Raw genomic sequence first — 19,077 nt, 5'->3', positions numbered from 1 at the left:
TTTTCAAGATGATTCTATGCGAGGTCAGCTGTCTGAGTCTTAGACCTCCTGGGCACAAAACTCTAAATCATGGAACTGATTCTGAAAAACAGATTTCTCCATTACTGCTCCTTAACATGAACTTACATCCATATCTCATTTTTTTTTCATGGGTGCTTCAGGGAACCAAGGTAAATGTAAAAAATGGCTGTAGCTGCAGTGGAATGTTAAACAGGATTTAGTTGATGCGGTAAACTCAGTCTAAATGGAGTTTTTCGAAGTCCCACAATTTAGCTTTTATAAAGTGTAGCTATGATACATTATAATTTAATTCTAAGTTCACATACAGATATTTTGGGGTATATAACGCTTCTTTCAACAGTTACACAACCCTTTAAGACATATCTGATATAATTACGCTTGTGTTATAATATTTTGTCATTTGCTAATTAAATGTTTATGAGGTTTTTTCAAATGCTATAAAAAGGGAACTTAAAATGGAGTGTTGCCAAGTTGGATTAATTTACCTGAATTCATTTTTAATGTTGAACTGAATGAGCTCAACAAATCAGAGAGCCTTCATTTTGTTTTAATTTGAGAAAAACACCTTTAGTGAACTATTGCTATGTGTCTTTAACACAGATTAAGTTAAGTTCTGGATCTGATTTTTGAAAATAAAGTTAGCTATGAGGGTTCACTTCTGGCTAAGTGTGAACAAGGGCTATTAAAAAAAAATACTACAAATGGAATGAATCTGCGCCGACAACCCTCTGAGGACCAGTGGTGAGGGCTGAGTGGTGGGATCAGTCTTCACTCCTGTTTATTTTCCCATCATGGACACTCTACCTCTGATGGGATTACAGGTCACACCAGAAGCGAGAGCCAGGGGACCGGGCGTCCCTCCTCAGAACTCGGTTTCAGTTTCCCTCCTCATGCAACATAAGAGGAGGCGCTCAGAGGGCCGCGGCTGAGAACGCTTCAGCTGCTCTACGGTAAATACGACCCATTTTTATTGATCTGAGGGGAGAGTTCCCATAAGTCTGAAAGAACCTCCTTCAGGTAAACACACTGGACTGGGAAAACAGGAGAAAAGAGCTGATTCTGAGTTGAGATACAGGAGAGATAATTCCAGAGATATTAAAATTTTACACAGAGAATGTCACTTCAATAAAAGTATTTGAGCAGGTTGTTTATGAGATTTGATAGAATCAGCAAACGTAGTCAACAATACATGTAAAATGTGCTTTTATTCTGTCTATTTGAACACATATAGCTACATTGTACTGCTAAATCAAAACAAAAAAAAAACCTGCACTTTTTATGTGAAGTAAGTTTCAAAATAGTAAATCAAGAAACAGGATTGATTTTCCTTTCATGAAATATCAGCCTTGTTAAGTAGGATCACTTTTTCTGATATATTAGTCTTCTTTCTTTCTACAAAACCACTTTTTTGTTACTGGAAACAAGATATTCCCTGGACACCCCTCAGGTTTATATTTCCACTTGGAGCCTAATAAACTCATGGGACCTCTAAACGCTGTCGACGAGTTATTTCCATATCATAAAATACATTTTGAGAGGTAGGAGGTTTTTTGTGTCCTAGAAAAGCCTCTGAAAAGAACCCTTGTGTTGAGGCAAATCACTATTTTCCCAGCCAGTGCATTATTGTTGACTGTAGCTACCTTGCTTGGATGTCTACTGGAAGGTTCATCACATATAAAACGGACACTGGTGTCTTTGTTGGACTGTTTATTTTTTGTTGTGTCCCCTGATCACATCCTGTCACTTTCTCATTTAGTGCATTGGTGGTGTGCATAATCAGATTTGTTTAGCTTTGCAGACACGGGAAATTAAGTGTAAAGAGTCTGAAATAACTGTGTAAGAACAGTATAATTTTTTTTTGTAGCATGTATCAGTAGCATTTGTTGGATAAATAAATAGCGCTCTGAGCTGAGGGAGGTTTTTTTTGCTGCAGAGCAGAAAGCCCCAACTCTGCAGATCCAATGAAAACAGGAAACTCACGGCTGGTGGCTGATTTTAAAGTGACCCTGTCATATTTGTTCCCTTTCGCACTCCCCTCTCCATAAACCAGGAGAAAACACAAGCTATTTGCATAACTGTTCAGACCTGCTTGTCACCCCCTGCTCCTGCCCTACTTCCACTCCGTCAGCCTAATGCTTCCCAGCACTCTCTCTTTGTGGCGGCTCTCGTTGTTCTGGGAACATCAAATGATCAACACGCTAAATTGGGAAGACTCTTGTCTAGTCTGGTGTCTTGCCTCTCGACTGAGACAGATATGCATTCAGTGGGACGGCCCGCATTATGAATGATGAGACGGTGTTGTTGTGTCACCACTGTTACAGGGGGGTGGCTTTATGTTGTAGATCACGAAGAGGTGCAGAGATGTGATCTACGAGTGTGTTACGGTGGAAGAATGGGGGCTGTGGGATGTGATACTGTGGAAATGACAGGACAAGTCTGATGTGTCAGACTCTCACGGGACGGCGGGCAGATCGGAGAGAGGCTCCAGTGGGAAAGTGCTGAGGTTTCAGTCCGAGAGTGTTATGTGGGTGTTATGCACATTGTGTCATTTCTCTTTTTTTTCCAGAAGGAGATCTGAGTGGTTACAGATTTGTGGGCTTAGTGGTTACAGCCTCGGTGAAAATGACTTGTAATGTTACCAGAATAGGACCCAGCAGGAAGCTGTTTAGCACAAAAGGACTGTCATTTACATGTTTAGATAAAACAAGTTTTTCAGAATCATCTAGTGCTTCTGACAAAAAATGAGCATGTGTCTTTGTTACATAGAGCTTCACATGTGAGGGGGTATAGCTCAGTGGTAGAGCATTTGACTGCAGATCAAGAGGTCTCCGGTTCAAATCCGGATGCCCCCTGACTTTATGCAAGAGCCTTGTTTACTGTTCAAACTGAATTAATCAGGATTTCCTTACAGGGAAAAGCTAAAATAGTGACCAACCATTGAGAGGGTTTGTGACTTCACGCTGACTGTTGTGCAGAGGAGTCATGAAAAGCAAGACGAGCAAAGAATGAACGATGATAAGATCAGAGGGAAACACAATAAACCAAATCAATCATTTATAGACAAATCCAGGTCTCCATTCAGGCTGAAGACAACTTACTGATCACCTCCAAAGCAGCTGATAACAGGACTAAACAGTAGGGCGCCGGTGCAATATTACCGCAGCAAAAAGCTCCGCCAGTAAGACTTTTGGGATTCCCTCATTTGTACTACAAGTGGTCATAAGATCTAGCAAAGCTCCGTCTGGATCTCACACTTCAGAGCATCCTGTTACCCGATCTGTTAGCCAATCCTCCACTACCTCTCTTTCCTGGGCCTCGGGGCTTTGTGGTGTCTCTCTGCAGGCTGAAAGGAAACTACCGCTTACATCAGTAAAAAGCCTGAGCTGTTTCACAATACTCCCGTCTGATACTGCAAAAAACCCACACAGAACGATGACAGACGCTCAATCATCTCCACCGTACCCCACATCTGTTGCTATTTAGGATTTTAATGAATGTTTGCTCTGCATCCAGACGTCTATTAGCAACTACAAAGAATAATTACCCCTCTCTCCGTTTCAGATTTCAACCTTTTACTTGTTGTTTTTATGTCTCATGTGGATTCGAGCTCATGTTTTTGTAATGTGGACTGAGTAAAGTTCAGTCATGGCTTGTTGTTTACCAGGAGTTTGCTCCACAGGGAGCAGGGTGATATACAGCAACAGGAGAGGCCGGACAAATTAAGGAGCCGTGACAATGAAAAGCAGATGTGACTGTGGGACAGTCAAATTACTTCATTGTCATGTGAAAACAATATGAGACAATGCGACACATTCCAGCTTACTTGTCAAAGACACTTGAGTAATTGGTTGAAAATCAAATTCTACCTTTTTCTCTGTAAATGTAAGGAGACTTGTTCATGGGCTACTTTCCCTAAAGGTCCAGTGTCCAAGATTTAGTGGCATCTCAGTGAGGGATGAAGTTGCAGAAACTCCTTCTCCAAGCATGTAGGAGAACTTATGGTGGACGAAAAAATATACAAAAAAAAATAAAGCGCAGGATGCCCTCTTTCGATCCGGTGTTTGGTTTGTCTCTTCTGGACAACATGGTCGTGTAACATAGCGGACACCACTGAAGATAAACAGCTCATTATAAGATAACAAAAAGACAAAGATTGTTGTTTTCAGGTGTTTGCATACTAACAAAAAAATCATAAATATTATATTGCATTTCTGGACTGCATGGTGGATCAGTGGTTAGCACCGTTGCCTCAAAGCTTGGAGAACGTGGAGTTTGCATGTTCTCTCCATGCAACGTGGATTCTCTCCGGGTTCTCCAGCATCCTCCTACACAGTCCAAAGACATGCTGAGGTTAATTTGGTGATTGTAAATTGTCTGTAGGTGTGAATGTGAGTGTGCTTGGTTGTCTGTCTCTAAGTGTAGCCCTGCGATACACTGGCGACCTGTCCAGGGTGATAAAATGCTCAACATCAAATAAAATGTTGAATATTCCTTTAAACTCACATACAGATCTTGTTAATGGTTCTAATTTCTGTGTGATCTATCATCATTTTCCCAGCTTTTTAAGCTCTTTTATTTCCATAATCTGTTAATTGCTATTAATATCAGGGAACCGGTGTTAAATGACAGCAGGAGGATTCAGTATTAAAGGATGAAGCCTAATAAGGCCAAGCAGGGGTTGCCACATGGCATACATTGAATATGCCACCTGTCTGGAAATCCAGCAACGTCACAGACTCCTCACATAAACACACACCTTCTTCCCAGACTGTCCACTCTGGTCAGTTGAGGGAATCTGTTCTGTTTATTCCTGGGATTAATTCCTGGCACCATCCTTAGTTCAACTCCAGCCAGGAAACAAGAGCAGCTTCTATCCCACAGGGCAGCGGTTTATCTCTTGTCGTTGGTCCAACTGGGCTGATCCTCTCATATTAAGTGGATTAGCAGAGGCCTTGTTCTACTGTCAGGAGCTCATGAAAAGAAAAGGGATTTAGCATGTTGGCTTTTTTTTTTTTCCTTTAACAGTAAATGTAAATCATGCAGTTATTTGAAATCAACACTTTAACCTGTGCACTTGGAGACTTTCAAATGAGCGAATCATGAATATTTTTCTGTATTACTTCGCGTTTTTCACCAAAAGCGTCAGAAATATGATTCTTAGCCGACCTCCCTGAGTACCAGCCTTGTTTAGCTCCTGCAAGTGTCCGTGGGAAACTGTGGCATTAGCGCTGCTTACGAGCCATTTGATTTCCCACGGGAGACATCCATGACAGAAGCAGGTTAGTTTGGGACACCAATGCTACATGGCATGACTGGGATAGAACAGATCAAGTTACAGATATCAGGAAAAATCACATGAAGGGTTCGCCCTGAGCAAAGACCATAAACCAGGCAGTTTCACTTCTCCAGACTGCTTTTTTTTTTTTTGTTGCCTGCTGCACAAACACAAACCAAGAATTCCTTGAGAGATCATTTCCACTTCTGGAAGGCTGCACTTCAAACACAGACACTGTCAGATCTCTGCCAGTCTTTGGCTAGATGGATGGCAGGTGCTCCTCCCTGCCTGTACTCTTTGTATTAATCTCCTTCAGAAGACAGCCGACCTCCTCACCCTCACGAGCCTCCATGCAGGCGCCACACTAATCACACTGTTTAATAGGAGGCCGTCTGTGGCCGAGCCCTCGTTCCAGCACAGATGTGTTGAGATCAGGTCGGGCACAAACAGCCCCGACCCTGGATCAGCCCTGAGTCCCTGATGCAGGACCAGGCTCTGCACCGTTAAGCTTAAGAGAGTAGCCTTAACATGGAATCTGTAATCAGGCTGTTTTTGTTACTTTACATAAAACAACGTCTTATTAATGTAATTAACTTTGGCTCCTATTCGTTGAAAGGAGTCCTTTGAAACCCTTTGTTGCTACACTATATGATCTTTACTCTGCAGACTGATGTATGTGCACATTTTGGAAGATTCCTCTTCTTTGTGCTTAACTTAAATCTCAGGACAAGGACTGACTTCGAAACAGCTGCAAATCAATCATGGTCTCGTATAAAACCTCCACATGTGTGATTAAAGATCACTGACAGTAAACTTGCAGTGAAGTCGGGGATGTCTTATGTCCAACTTTCTTTTTTTAATGAAACCATTTGCACATTCTCAAATGCTCAGACTCTACAAGGCTTTTAATGAAGTAATTACATTTTCTTTTGTGGAACACCACCAAGCACAAATTATGATGAAAGGAGACACACATTACTGCACATAAAACACTGTATTTCAAACATTTTGACCACCCATATTGGAGGGTTTTTTTTTCAATTACTCTTCAATCAGAAGTCTCTGACTGCAATGTGAACAAGGAAAGAAAGTCAGAGAAAACCAAACAATGGGAGAGAGAAGCTCTTTTGAAACAGTTTGACTTGTGAATTTTACGTGAATTTCTTTGGAATCTTTATTTGGTGACAAATGTGGCTTGACAATATTCAGTGACAAACTGCTGGATGTTACACTACATCCACACAACATGTTAGAAGACTTTAAATAGATTTTTTTTAATCTTACACTCTAAGAAATTATGTTTGGAATCAATAGAAAGTGCAACAGATTGATTCAGTCTTTTTAAGTTATGAGAACTTCTAATGATGCCCAACTAACAAACTACATGGAGTAACGGCAATATGACTTTCCTCTTTTTTAATTGCCACTGACTTTATGATTGGGTGCATAAACACAAGTTTTTAAGTTGAGTCTGACACAAATTGTTTCAACTGCTATATTCATGTTATTTTAAATGTGTTTGTTTTTTGTTTTTTTTTAGGTGTAATGTGCTTAATTACAATCATTATGAGCACACGTTTTTAAGTTGGCTAAAATGAAGTCTCTTTGATGTTAAGTAGCCAGGATAGGAGACTTGAAATCCTGACCTCAAGGTGAAGAAAAGTTAAGTTACGAAGCCAATTTTATGAAGTTACTTTAACTTGAATTTCATTTAAAATCAAGTAATGCAGAAAATGTAGTTGAAATGACACGTCTATGCTACATCATTGTGTCAACCCAACCCATCAGAATAATGCTTGCATCTTAAATAGTTCATCTTAATCAGAAAATCTGACTTATTATCTTGCAAATATGCATTTGAAATAGATTGAATTACTTTTTAGTTTATGAAACTGACTGAAATTAGTTGTTTGGTTTAAAACATCCAAATCCATTGATATTCCTGAGCATACTGCAGAATAAGAAGTTTTTATATGGCACAAGTTAAAGCCAAGAGGCTACAACAATCCCGCGACCCTAGTGAGGATTAAGCATTCTATAGATAATGGATGGATGGATACAACACACAATGGCATTCATAATACAAAATAAAAAAGTTAAAATTAAATGTATCTTGACATGATTATGTTTTGGGATGCTTAAATATTCTGCAATCTCAGACGTCTACACCACCAGGTTTTCTTCATTCTTGGTCATGTGATCTACAGTGAGCTGCCCCCGCTGGGACTGACATGGACCCGGTATGACTAAAGTCTCTCTAGTCTATTCACTGACGCAGGATTGAGGCCACACTTACTCACTGGCCCTTTCCCACAACCTCCAGGCACCTTGGAGGAAGTCATCCATGCATAACTGTGCTCCTTAATCAAAGGCTGAATGTAGAAGTTGTCCCAGAGGTTGGCTGCTGCAAGTGCGGCATTAGCAAAGCACATGCTCTCCTTTCACAGGCAAACAATGCTGCCCATTGTGTCGAGCCGCAAGCGTCTATTTTGAATTAAAAGGGGATCTCACAGGCAGATAGACAATGATGAGAGGCTAACAGGAAAGACACATGAGATGTGTTCAGGACTGCACGCTGCTAGCAAATTAACAAGTCTTAGGTGTCGGCATTATCCTGCAGCTAAAACACACCACTGCAAAAAAAAAAAAAGCAACAGCACGACCGCCACATCTGATATCGCAGAAGATATAATCAGCTGCAGAGTAATGCTCTCTGCTTTGACAGGCTAAATTGATCTCTGTTTTTAACTGATGTAACAAGCTGTCAAAATAACAGCTTATTGTGATAAATGGATGAAACCACCGGATCCCTTTACCCTGAACAGCATTAGAGTCATTATTAGTGGCCTCTCACACAAGGCAGCCATGCAGCACTGATAAATGTAATTCAATGACGTGACTTTTCGTTCATTTGTGATACTTATATCCAAGTTTAATACAATTTATTTTGGGATCCTGGGGGTGAAGATAATATCTTACACGTAGAGATCTTCAACATCCCACCCCCTCTGGCCCCTTCACTGTCTTATAAATAGCAGTGATCCATCTTTAAATAGGACATTGTTTTGTCTATTGTCTTTCCATCTCTGCACTGTCCTGATCACTGATGCTGAAGCAGTGCAGTAAACATCCTCTGACCCTGCTAACCCACCCCTTCAATAGATAAAGTCCCTGTTCTTAATCCCCAGTTGCATTACCAATGTCTCTACGTATTAAGAATGTGCTTGACAAAGGAGGCCAATATCAGCTTTTTATTTTAAACACAACCTATTGGTAGTGTGTGTATGTTTCGAGTGCATAAAACAATTACACACAGGAGTAAAGACTTGAACTTAAAGCAGCTATTAAAAAAACAAAAACAAAAAAACAACAATGTGATGATGGGAAATAGTTTCTCATAGACATGAATCTACAGAGAATTTGCAGCTTCTCTTGGCTTTACAGACCTTTAGAGCTCGTTACAGCTCATTGTTTAGGTGGTTTTGCAACAGGCAGCTGTTTCAGTTAATGAGCTCAAACAACTCTTTGCCCACCAAACAGCAGACAGACACAATTAGAGACAAGCAGGTGAAAATATTGTAGCAAAAGTAGCAAAGTGTAGCAAAAGAGTCAGATATTTGCATCAGGTGGTGGAGGAGACCAAAAATTGAGCTAAAAGAAAAGTGAATACTGGGCTTAAGTCCTTTATGTGGTCAGAGGCGTGACTTTATATGAAGGATAATGTCCCTTAAGGACTTCCAGGCACGTAAAAAGATAAATAATTGCTAACATGCTTGCCATATCAGCATAAAACATGTCAGTGTTGTTTTTTAAAAACTGGACATTAAAAGAAAAATGGATGGAAACACAACAACAAAAAAAGTTAAAGAAAATATAAAGTTTACATATTGCTGTTCTTAAACTTAGCAAATAAATCGTGACCTGAACAATGAGACTTAAACAGCAGTGATGCTTCTGTGAGGAGATGGAAGATGGCAGATGACATATTTGCTACTTAGACTTTTAAATGACACTCCAATGGAGAATTGGTGCCACTGACAATTTAACTTCGTATTGGAGTAAGTATACATAAAAAGATGGAGATTTTCTTTCAGATTATTCAGATTATCTGGAATTAGGTTAAAATTTGCATGAAATGTGCATTGAAACTTCACATTACGTTTTTTCTACATTATCACTGAGCTTATGTTTTTCTTTAAAATTGCTAAAACGTAAAAGGGAAAAGCACCTGCTGTAGGGGCAGTAAATAAAACTTGTCTAGACATGGTTTCTCGTTCTTTTTAACATGATTAGGCTCAGCATCAGACTGTTTAAGAGGAGTCTTTTACAAGGATGTGTAGGGGCTTGGAGCAGGGGGTGTGCTGGAGTGGTGGCTCCCCATTCTTCCCATTATCCGGCTTTCCATTTTCATTGGAATGAAGGCCATCTATCAGGAGCCCCTATAGGTCCTTTGAGAGCCGAATAAAAGGATCACTGTGGACAGACCTGTCTGTGGGTTGCTCAGACATGGAAGACAACAGATGTGTTAAACATAGGCAGCTCTCTCACAAAAAGCTCGGAGAGTCGGGGCTGCATGCCCACTAATGGAGAGGCAGCTTTATGTTAATTGCTGAATGGAGTCAGTCAAAGCTGCTGCGAGCCTTCCGTGAGCATGTTCAAGGAATCCCACAGCATAAAGAAGTCCTCGCTTCCCTCCACTTTCAGGAAGAAAGAGCTACGAAGAAAAGGTTGTAAAATTGTTAAAGGGTCTATAACCAAAGTGCACCGTTAGATCCCACAAAAACCCACCGTGTAACTTCATCCGGATGTAAAACAACAACTGGACTTTTGTTTCCTAAAGATTTGAATCATTCTGACTTTAAATCAGGAGGTGGTAAATTGATCCCCTAAGAATCAATCCTCCTGATAAGTGAGTCTTGTTTTAGTATTAGTATTGAATCAGTAGCAAATAAACTGGTCATTGTGTTCACATGAATACTGCTTAAAGTTAGAGTCACGAGTTTATCGTATTCAGTCAATTATTTTTGGGTGTTTTCCAATTAATGCTGCCTTGCATTTTGGCATGTATATGATCAAATAATTACACATAAAACAGTAAGAAATAAGCCCTGCTTAATGCCTATTAAATTATAGTTATCTAAAATCTAGAGTGAGAGAATTATTTAGATCCCTCACTTAAGTCCTACAAGTGCAATTTAGGTATCCAAAAGGATTTATTATGCAAAACAATGCTTCTGATTATTTCAAACTAAAGAACTTTACTGAATTTTTAGCACAAATGCAATAAAATAAGCAGAATTTTAAGAAGTTAAAATGTAACTTTTTTGTATGAATACATTTTTGAGCACAATCGTTGTTTTAAAGAATCTGCTAGTTAAGTTGGATTATTTAACTTTTTTTCCCAATGGAAGTCTTCATTCAAGTGTGAGGCAGAGCTGCTTTACAGTTAAGAAGACTGTCAAAAATATTCATAAAACTTGCAGACAATTGTTTAAACAATGAAGTCATCACACTTTAGAGGCAGATTTCTTAACTTGTTATTGGAAAATAAGACTTTTGATGGTGAGTTTTAAGACATTTGCGTCATGCAAGGTACATAGTAGCACAAGAAATTGCTGTAAATAAGCATAGTGGAGTAAAAAAGTGCAGTATTTTACTCTGAAACACAAGTATAAAGTACAGTGATATATATTAAAATTCATTAACAGTTCATAATAATATAACTATTGATATGTGTGACCCTGGTGTTAGGTATCAGATATCAGATTTTGTGGTCTCTCAATATGACTTTATTTTGACTTAGTGCTTCATGGTTGGAGATAACAATAGAAAACGTGGCTTCTAGTACGATAGCAGGCTGTGAGCTCTTGCTGCTGTTTCCCTGCTGGGGCCATGCTCGCCTCCTGTATTCCTATGGGAATCAAGATGACGCCGAGAGATCACAGCTTTGTGTCACAGCATCCCCGGCTTATTTTACTTACCCACTGTACTTTATATCTCTATGACATCCTTACAGAAGCAGCAACATGCAGTGCAGTTTATAACAAAACAAATGTGAAATATCAGACACTTTGCCACTACATTCAGATGGAGTTAAATTCAACTTCTGCACCCCGGTATCCTTTTGTCACACTGAAGGAGGAGGAGCAAAGGTCCCGGCATCAAACCCCAGAGCCCAAACAATGGGAGCTTGGCGTGGACAGCCTGAGGCGAAGCCATCTGCCACAGAGAGAGTGGAGTCTCTTTGTCAGCTATTGTGGAATGTGGAAGCAGATTGATGAGGGCCGGGTGATTCCTTTAGGGCCCGACGGGGCAGCAGGCAGCGCAGCGAGCCCGAATAGACACCACCGGGAACTCCCTCTCCTTCTGTCTCCACATTCAGCAGTCACATGCTGCAGCAGCCAGACGCTGCAACCTGGGAACACTAAGAGGGAAAGTGTTTGGAGAGGCTGATGTCATGTGTTATAAAATCAAACCACTTGTGTTCTCAACAGGCGCTCCAATGAAATAAAAGCTTTATCTTGATCCTTGTCACTGATAGCTTGAAGCAGAATGAGAGGAATTTTCTTCTCGGCGCCTCTCAGTGTCAGAATGATCATTTTCTCCTTTGCTATGCTGCATAAGAAGTGGATGCAAGCTGGAGCCCTGCAGATCATTGTACTGCGTCCCTGTTTGGACGATGACCTCTGACCCTCTCAGCAGGTGTGTGTGGTTGCCCTTTATTGAGAAAAGCCAGTCCAGAAGCTCTCTGGCTTTTTGGAGTGGGTGGGTCAGCGAGGCGAACAGGGCAGATGTTGTATGTGAAATCCCCCAGGGAAAGTGTGCCGCCACCGAGGGAAGGGGTCAGGGCAAAAAGGGCGGATCTGCGACACAACCAACACAACAGAAAACTATGGTTTCCATGGCAACTCGCTGCATCACTAAGCCGTCTGTTCTCTGGGACATAAAATAGCACTTCAGGCTCTGGCATCTCCGACAAAACAAGCCTTTATTTTGCTTCTGGTGGCTGACAAACAACAGAATCCGAAGCAAGATGAGATTTACTTTAGAGCACTTTTACAGATGCAAGAACTTTGAATTGACAGTAAGATTTGTTCCATGGAAACAGGCAGATCAACAGAATGAGCAGAGTAAGCTTTATGAATTGATTAACTCAAAAGTAGCCTCTGCTTGTGGTTGTGGAATTGATCTGCAAAATCAGCTTAACTATCAAATGTAATGGTAATAAAAAAACAGAAAACAGCCTTTGTGGGTGATTGTTGTGTATTTAGAAGATGTCATAGATGTTTTATTATTATTAGATTTTATTCTTTATGGGCAAACACTGTTTTTTCTGATCTACTTGTCTGCAGAACCAGACAAACACAAACCCAAATCCTGACCAATAAACAGTCCCTATAATAAGAAACTTTAATGTCTGGGGACGGATTCAGTTGCGGAGCTTCAAAGCCGCAGGGTGCAGCAGAAATAGGACTGAGATAAAAAGCACAGCTTGCTGTCCTGACTGTTTACTGTGGCTGGACTCTGAGTCATTTCCTTTGAGGTGATGGTTGTAGAGTAATGTGACTTTATGCTGATGTCTTTGATCAAACCCTGACTTCATCAGGTTATCTCAGAGTGCACTAAGTGGGCCATAAAACCAGTCAACTGACTGGAAGAAACCCCACTGACTCTGGTGAGCTGGCCACATCCTTATTGCAGCTACAGGGAGAGGTTCAATCAACGTACTGTAGCTCAAATCCGCATATGTCAGTATTTTAGTAGCAACAAGCAACTGCCAAGCTTGTTAAAAACCTAACCTTGAGCATCACTGGCCATAAAGGGCATGTGGTATATCTTAAAACTCAGATTGTTGAAACAGAACTTTGTTCCTCTTAAAGGCTGCTCAAAGGAAGAGCAGGCTCAAGTAATAAATAGCTAAAGGGAAACAGCAGAGATTACAAAATCAGTAGAGGCATTTTAGGATGAGTTTGTGAGGCGAAGTATTGCTTCACAGTTTTTTTTTTTCTGCATGACCTTGTCAGTGAAACACCATTGTGCTGAGGGTCTCTGTCTTTCTACAAAGGGCCTTTTCTGCTACAATGCTCGTAGGCCAAATGCTGGCCTCTGATAGAGGAGCTGTCAGTCATGTGACGCATGACATTTGTATAACATTACCGGGGTCACAGCCCACAGTCAAGATGATGGGAGTGGATGAAAGAAAGTGGGTCAGGACTCTGGACAAATCTTGAACTTCGGTCGGCATGAAGAAAGCGCAGGTCAGAGTATGCTTAGATATGCATCTCCAGCCAATGCTTGGCCACAGTGTTTGAAAGGAGCCGCTCAGTGTCCCTGGTCATCGCTCTGCAGAGCTTTTGTTGAAGAAACTCAAGGAACAGGAACTGAGGATAAAGAGTTTCATATCGTATCAGTATAATCCATCAAAGGATTCAAAAGACAATGAGCATGTTCTAAAGAATCAGAATAAATTCATTTAGAATAAATCTACAGGACTAATGTCACACTCTTCATACTTTGTGCCTTACAATCATTGCAATCAAAGCATGAAGCTGCAATAACAATTCACATTCATGGAATATTACTTCTCATGAAGAATTTTACTATATGATAAGGCTTTAAACATATTAATCTCCTGACGTTCTGGACTGAGCTTCATTTTTTTCACCGCTATCTTCCTTTCAGGACAGTCAGTACACAAAAAGCTGGCATATTTTCTGTTTCTCATGATCAATGCCAACAGGTCATTACATTGTAGGAGATGCTAATTGTGTATTAGCATCTCCTACAATGTGTAAGTTAGTTGGGATTTGGGGAAAAAAACATCTCATTGTTTTCAGAAAAAAGTTGGAATCATGCAAAATACTCACTTCACATCCAGATAGAAGTAAGACACTGAATGACATCAAAACACGAAAGTACAAGTGTAGAACAGATGTAACCACATGTATAAGAAATAAGTTCACTAATTATTTATTGAGGAAGCAAACCACCCTGCTCACAGGCTCCATCCATGCCTGCAGCTATGTGAGGCTGTACATAAGGCACAGTGGCAGTCTGAGCTACATGTTCATGTTGGACAGTTAGCACTGTCACCTCACAGCTAGAAGGTCTTGGTTAAGATCTCAGGGTCAGGACCTTACTGTGTGGAGTTTACATGTTCTCCCTGTGTCTGTGTGGTTCCCAGCTTCTTCTTCTGCTTTTTCCCCACTGTCACTCACTCTGAGTTGCAGGGCCTGGTCTATCTTCCTACTTTCTCCATTGTCACTCTTGTAGACCATCAATCACACGTTCCTCCTCCTCTTTATCTGCACCTCATCCAGGTTTGTCCAGGGCTTCTCAGCTTCATCAGCTGTCTACTTACTTTGCTCCACCGCCACTTGAAACTAGATGTCAGGGATCCTGTCTTTATCTCCTATCTTCATGTGGGACTTCGTTCTATGACGTTGCCTCTCAGACAGACGTGCCATCCTTAGAGCCACATGCTTGTGAGGCTGAGAAACGTAATGCAAGGGAGGAGAATCAGAATCAGAATCAGAATCAGCTTTGATGGCCAAGTACGTACACAACATACAAGGAATTTGGTTTCGGCTGTTGGTGTCGCCCTAGGAATTTGCAGGAAGGAATAACTACAGAAAGAAAAGAATAAAATAAAATACAATAAATATTAATAAAAAATAAAACAAGATAATAAGACAAATATATACAAGAATTTATACATCCGAGCAGAAAAGGTGTATGTGCATTAGTGCAAAACAGAAGTGCAATAGCAGTTGTGGCTTGGAGTGGCTGGACTAAATGAGATGGAAACAGATAGATTTGAGGGTGGATGGCTTGTTTATGTAAGTTTTGATTTGCAATAACTTTGTCTATAGATTATATTGTAAAGGAATTTGGACAGGCCTTTCCTCTAAGTCAACTGGGATAGACTCCAGCCCCCCCACGACCCTACAGTGGATAAAGTGGTGTATAGATAATGGATGGATGGAATTTCAGCAAAACGATGTGAAAGGTAACTTAGGGATAAGAGTAGTGTTTGTACAACATCTGCTTGAGCCACCAGTGCCTAAACAAATAAAACAGCATGAACCGAAAAGAAACTGACTCAAAATTTAGGGAATGATAAACAAAACTTGACTGATAAAGAACTGGACTTCCTCTTTTCCATACAAAGCCAGAAGATAAGTCTCTGTATCCCTGACCTATGCCAAAAAGGATGCAGGTACCTTCAGACCTCCACAAGCCAACACAAACATGGAAACCTCATCACTGCCTGAGCAGAGGTGCCGGGAGGAGTCCTTTCCTCTTCGCAAATCTCCCTCTGATTAGCAGGAAAGGGTCACCGTCCTTTGACATCTCTTTGTCTCTGTAGTATTGACGGAAAAGATCCTGATTTCCCAGGTCATCGCAGCTTCTTCCTTGGTCTCGGCCAAAGTTTGCCTGACCTCGGTTGAGACAACGTGAACGGAGTCACATATCCAGGAAAAGTTCACATTGTGACTCTGCCTTTGTAGTCTGAATACCGTTGTGGATATTTTTTCCTGTAACATCACCAAAATATTTAACGGATACAGTGACATATCAGCGGGACGTTGGTGTGCTTTTAATTAGCGGCTATCAGTGAATCAGTGACCATCATTACATACACACAGTTTTAACTTTCCTTTTCCTGTCCCACATGCTGTTATGAAGGGGTCTGCTCACTCCGCAGATATATTTAACATCCGAAGACGATTGCCTCGTTTCAGCCATGAAAAACATGACATCAGCCAGCTTTAGCCTCTGGATGCCAAATTCAGCAACAGCCTGGAAATAACATAATACAAGCCAGACAAGAAAAATCGCAGAGGGATATAACATATATGGACATGGCAAACATCAGTTGGAGGGTCTTCAAAGCCTTTGAGGACATTGCACTTGCCAAGTCAGGCTGTAATGTTGCATCTGGGGTCCTTTATAGATGACAAATGAGGGCTTTGAAGAAAAAAAAATCCTCCTAATTACTATTTTATGTGACTTTTTCAAGACTTCATTGCAAATTCATCCCAATGGCTGGACATTTCTTAAAATCCTGTGGCTTCACAAGCGTCACTTCGAGCTTTCATGTTCGTGAGTTGGTGTTGTTGAGTGTAAAATTCTCCATATGCAGAGACTTTCTTTTGTTACGTTTTTTTTTTTTTTTACATTATTCCCATGTCATTATCCCCAATCGGGATCCTGTCTGTGTGTTGGCGAAGACTGGAATAACAGGACAAATACTGAGTGGGATGCGAGCCACCCAGCTTTGACCTCCATCTGCAGTTTCCTCTCCAGTCTCCCTGGGTGGGACTCCCCCCAGAGCCCGAGGCCGCTAAAACTCTCACATATCTACTGTTCCCCCAATCATGTCTCGAGTTGTGCAGCGCCACAATCTCCCAGACTGGCTATAGTGTTTCTCAGGGTGCTAAGGTTAGGGACCCTCGTAGTCAAGGCTTTGTTGCAGTTGGGTTGCTGCCACTGGAGATATTAATCTCCAGTCATGGAGCAGGAAATCAAAAATAAGCTGTAGAACACACTGAATTAGTAGAAACAGCGAGTTAATCCACCTTCTTCATAACAATAAAGTAACAGGCTTGTTTCTCAGAAAACATCTTAGTGCTGAGATCATCTGCAAAAGAGGAAAATCATCTTAACACAAGACTTTGTGGGAAATGAACCTCTGTTTTTCTGGCTGCTTTAAGCAAACCATATGACGGGACTGATTTAAACATACAGATTAAAAAAAATAAAGATACAGTTAACCATATAATTGGATTTGCTTGACTTTGCAACTAGAAGTGAAAATGAGAACCCGTGGCCATCACTGGCTGTATATAAAGACAGATAAACACTTCTCAGTTCAGTGTGGTGGCTCTGAGCATCACCATCTTGGCAGTGCATCACTCCACCTAAGTCCCAGCTAATCCAAAAATGAGCAAGAAGGTGACACCAGAGGTGGGCCAACGATTGTCTTACTACAGTATCTACCTGTCACTCAAAGCCTCTAAGTCGTGCATAAGGCTTTACATACAGCAAAAATCCTTTTCTTTTATTGTGTTTTGAAGGCGTTAAAAACTTGGAAATGCAAAACAAAAGCGGTGAGAAAATCCAGGGGCCTACAACTATCCTTCCTTCAGGCCCTCCTCAACAAAATAGCCACAGCTTTACAAACCGAATTTCATCCAGTTTGTAAATAGCAAGTGAGAAACCAACAGTCGTGGAGCGGAACATTTGCATAATCCTGCCCCCTCACTGCAAGGTGAGCCGTTGAGACTGACCAGCTGCCTCACAGTCCACCAGATTTATTTATTCGAAGATTTCTTACCCAGGAGCAAAGCACAACAGATGTTCGGCTGCAAGAGCAAACACAAGGCTCTCCGTGCACTTCAGCATCTCAGAAAACCCAGATCTTGTCTGGTTGTAGCTACTGATCATTTCAGCCGGCTTTGTCCTTCCTTTTGCTATCTGCGTGCTACCGTTTTCTTCAGTGGGAAACAGCCTCTTGCATAGGACTCATACCGTGCAGAAAGGAAATCTTGCTGGATTTTTTTCGGTGGATATTATTATTATTATTATTATTAATGACAATGCTTGTCAGATGTTTTAAAAAAAAAAAGCTTGTTAATGTCTACTGTATTATTTTAATACAATAATCTTGACTTAGTGTGGAATCAAGCTGACAAAGTTAAAAAGATGATGGTTATTTTTAAAAGGTCTAGGGATCTCTACAATCCATAATAGGAGAACAATAAATGTATAGGTTCACATTAACCCATACAATATTTTTAATTTCAAGATATTATTGATCACCAAAGCTCCTTAAGATTCATCCACTGAGAATCTTTCATTTCTGTACAAAATGTCACAGCATTCGATCAAATAGTTGTTGAGATATTTCACTATGCAAACACCTTCACGACTCGTTTCACATGTTAACACTCTATTTTAAGTTTTGACATACACTTACAGAAAGACACAGAGACAAGCTAGACCAGCATGTGGCTTAAATTTGCCTGGCTGGCTCGTTCGCCTGTCGAGTCAAAGGCTTCCAGCCTTCATGGAGAATGGGGTTCAGTCCGATGCATCGTTCAATCCCCTCAGGAAGTGTGTGCAGCAGTGCAAGCAGAGGAAGTTTACTCTGCTGCTCAACAGATCGCTGTTTATGTTGGGGCCACCTCTTGAGGATGCAGCGTGGTTTTTTTTTTTTTTTTTTTTCTTTAGTGTGTGTCGTTAAACGAGTCACTTTTTTCCACATGATAAGTGAAAAGCAAACAGATTGATTGCGTTGTTTTTGCTACTTTACTGTTGCCACATTCTGCCGCTTTAGTCATTATTGCAATGATGCACTAATTCCCAGAGTTTGGGCAGTTGGTCAGTTTGACTGCCACTGAGACCCAAACCCAGAGGTAAAACGCTTGCATGCATCATGAGCGTTATCTATACAGTTAAAAACAAAAGAAAACGACAGCTTGTAGTTTGACTCAGTGTGACTGGATTGTGAACTCTTTCCATACCCCTGGTGAAACAGTTTCATTGTGAAACTCTGTATTTCCTTCCCTTTATGTTTTCAGCACAGAAGCACAATACAAGTTGAAATGCAAACCCCCATTTCACAAGGCTGTGACAAGTAGCCTGTACGTGTTTAATCATGTGTGTATAGTGCACAATTAAAGGCACAGGAGATTTCTATTACTGTTAAAGTTGATCTTTGGATTGTGTCATCTTGAGACTGCTTAAACTCAGCATTTAACAGATTGCAAGTCTTC

General features: G+C 40.8%; 1 non-coding gene across 1 annotated transcript; it reads left to right on the top strand.

The window, feature by feature from the left end:
• Window positions 1–2,801: 2,801 nt before the first annotated feature.
• On the top strand, window positions 2,802–2,873 carry trnac-gca (transfer RNA cysteine (anticodon GCA)). Its single transcript has one exon. It is a non-coding gene; the product is annotated as a tRNA-Cys (tRNA).
• The last annotated feature ends 16,204 nt before the right edge of the window (window positions 2,874–19,077 follow it).

The sequence above is a fragment of the Stegastes partitus genome, unplaced genomic scaffold, assembly GCF_000690725.1.
Source record: "Stegastes partitus isolate 25-593 unplaced genomic scaffold, Stegastes_partitus-1.0.2 Scaffold2463, whole genome shotgun sequence".
Taxonomy (NCBI): Eukaryota; Metazoa; Chordata; class Actinopteri; family Pomacentridae; genus Stegastes; species Stegastes partitus.
This window is presented reverse-complemented; position numbering and strand designations above follow the sequence as displayed.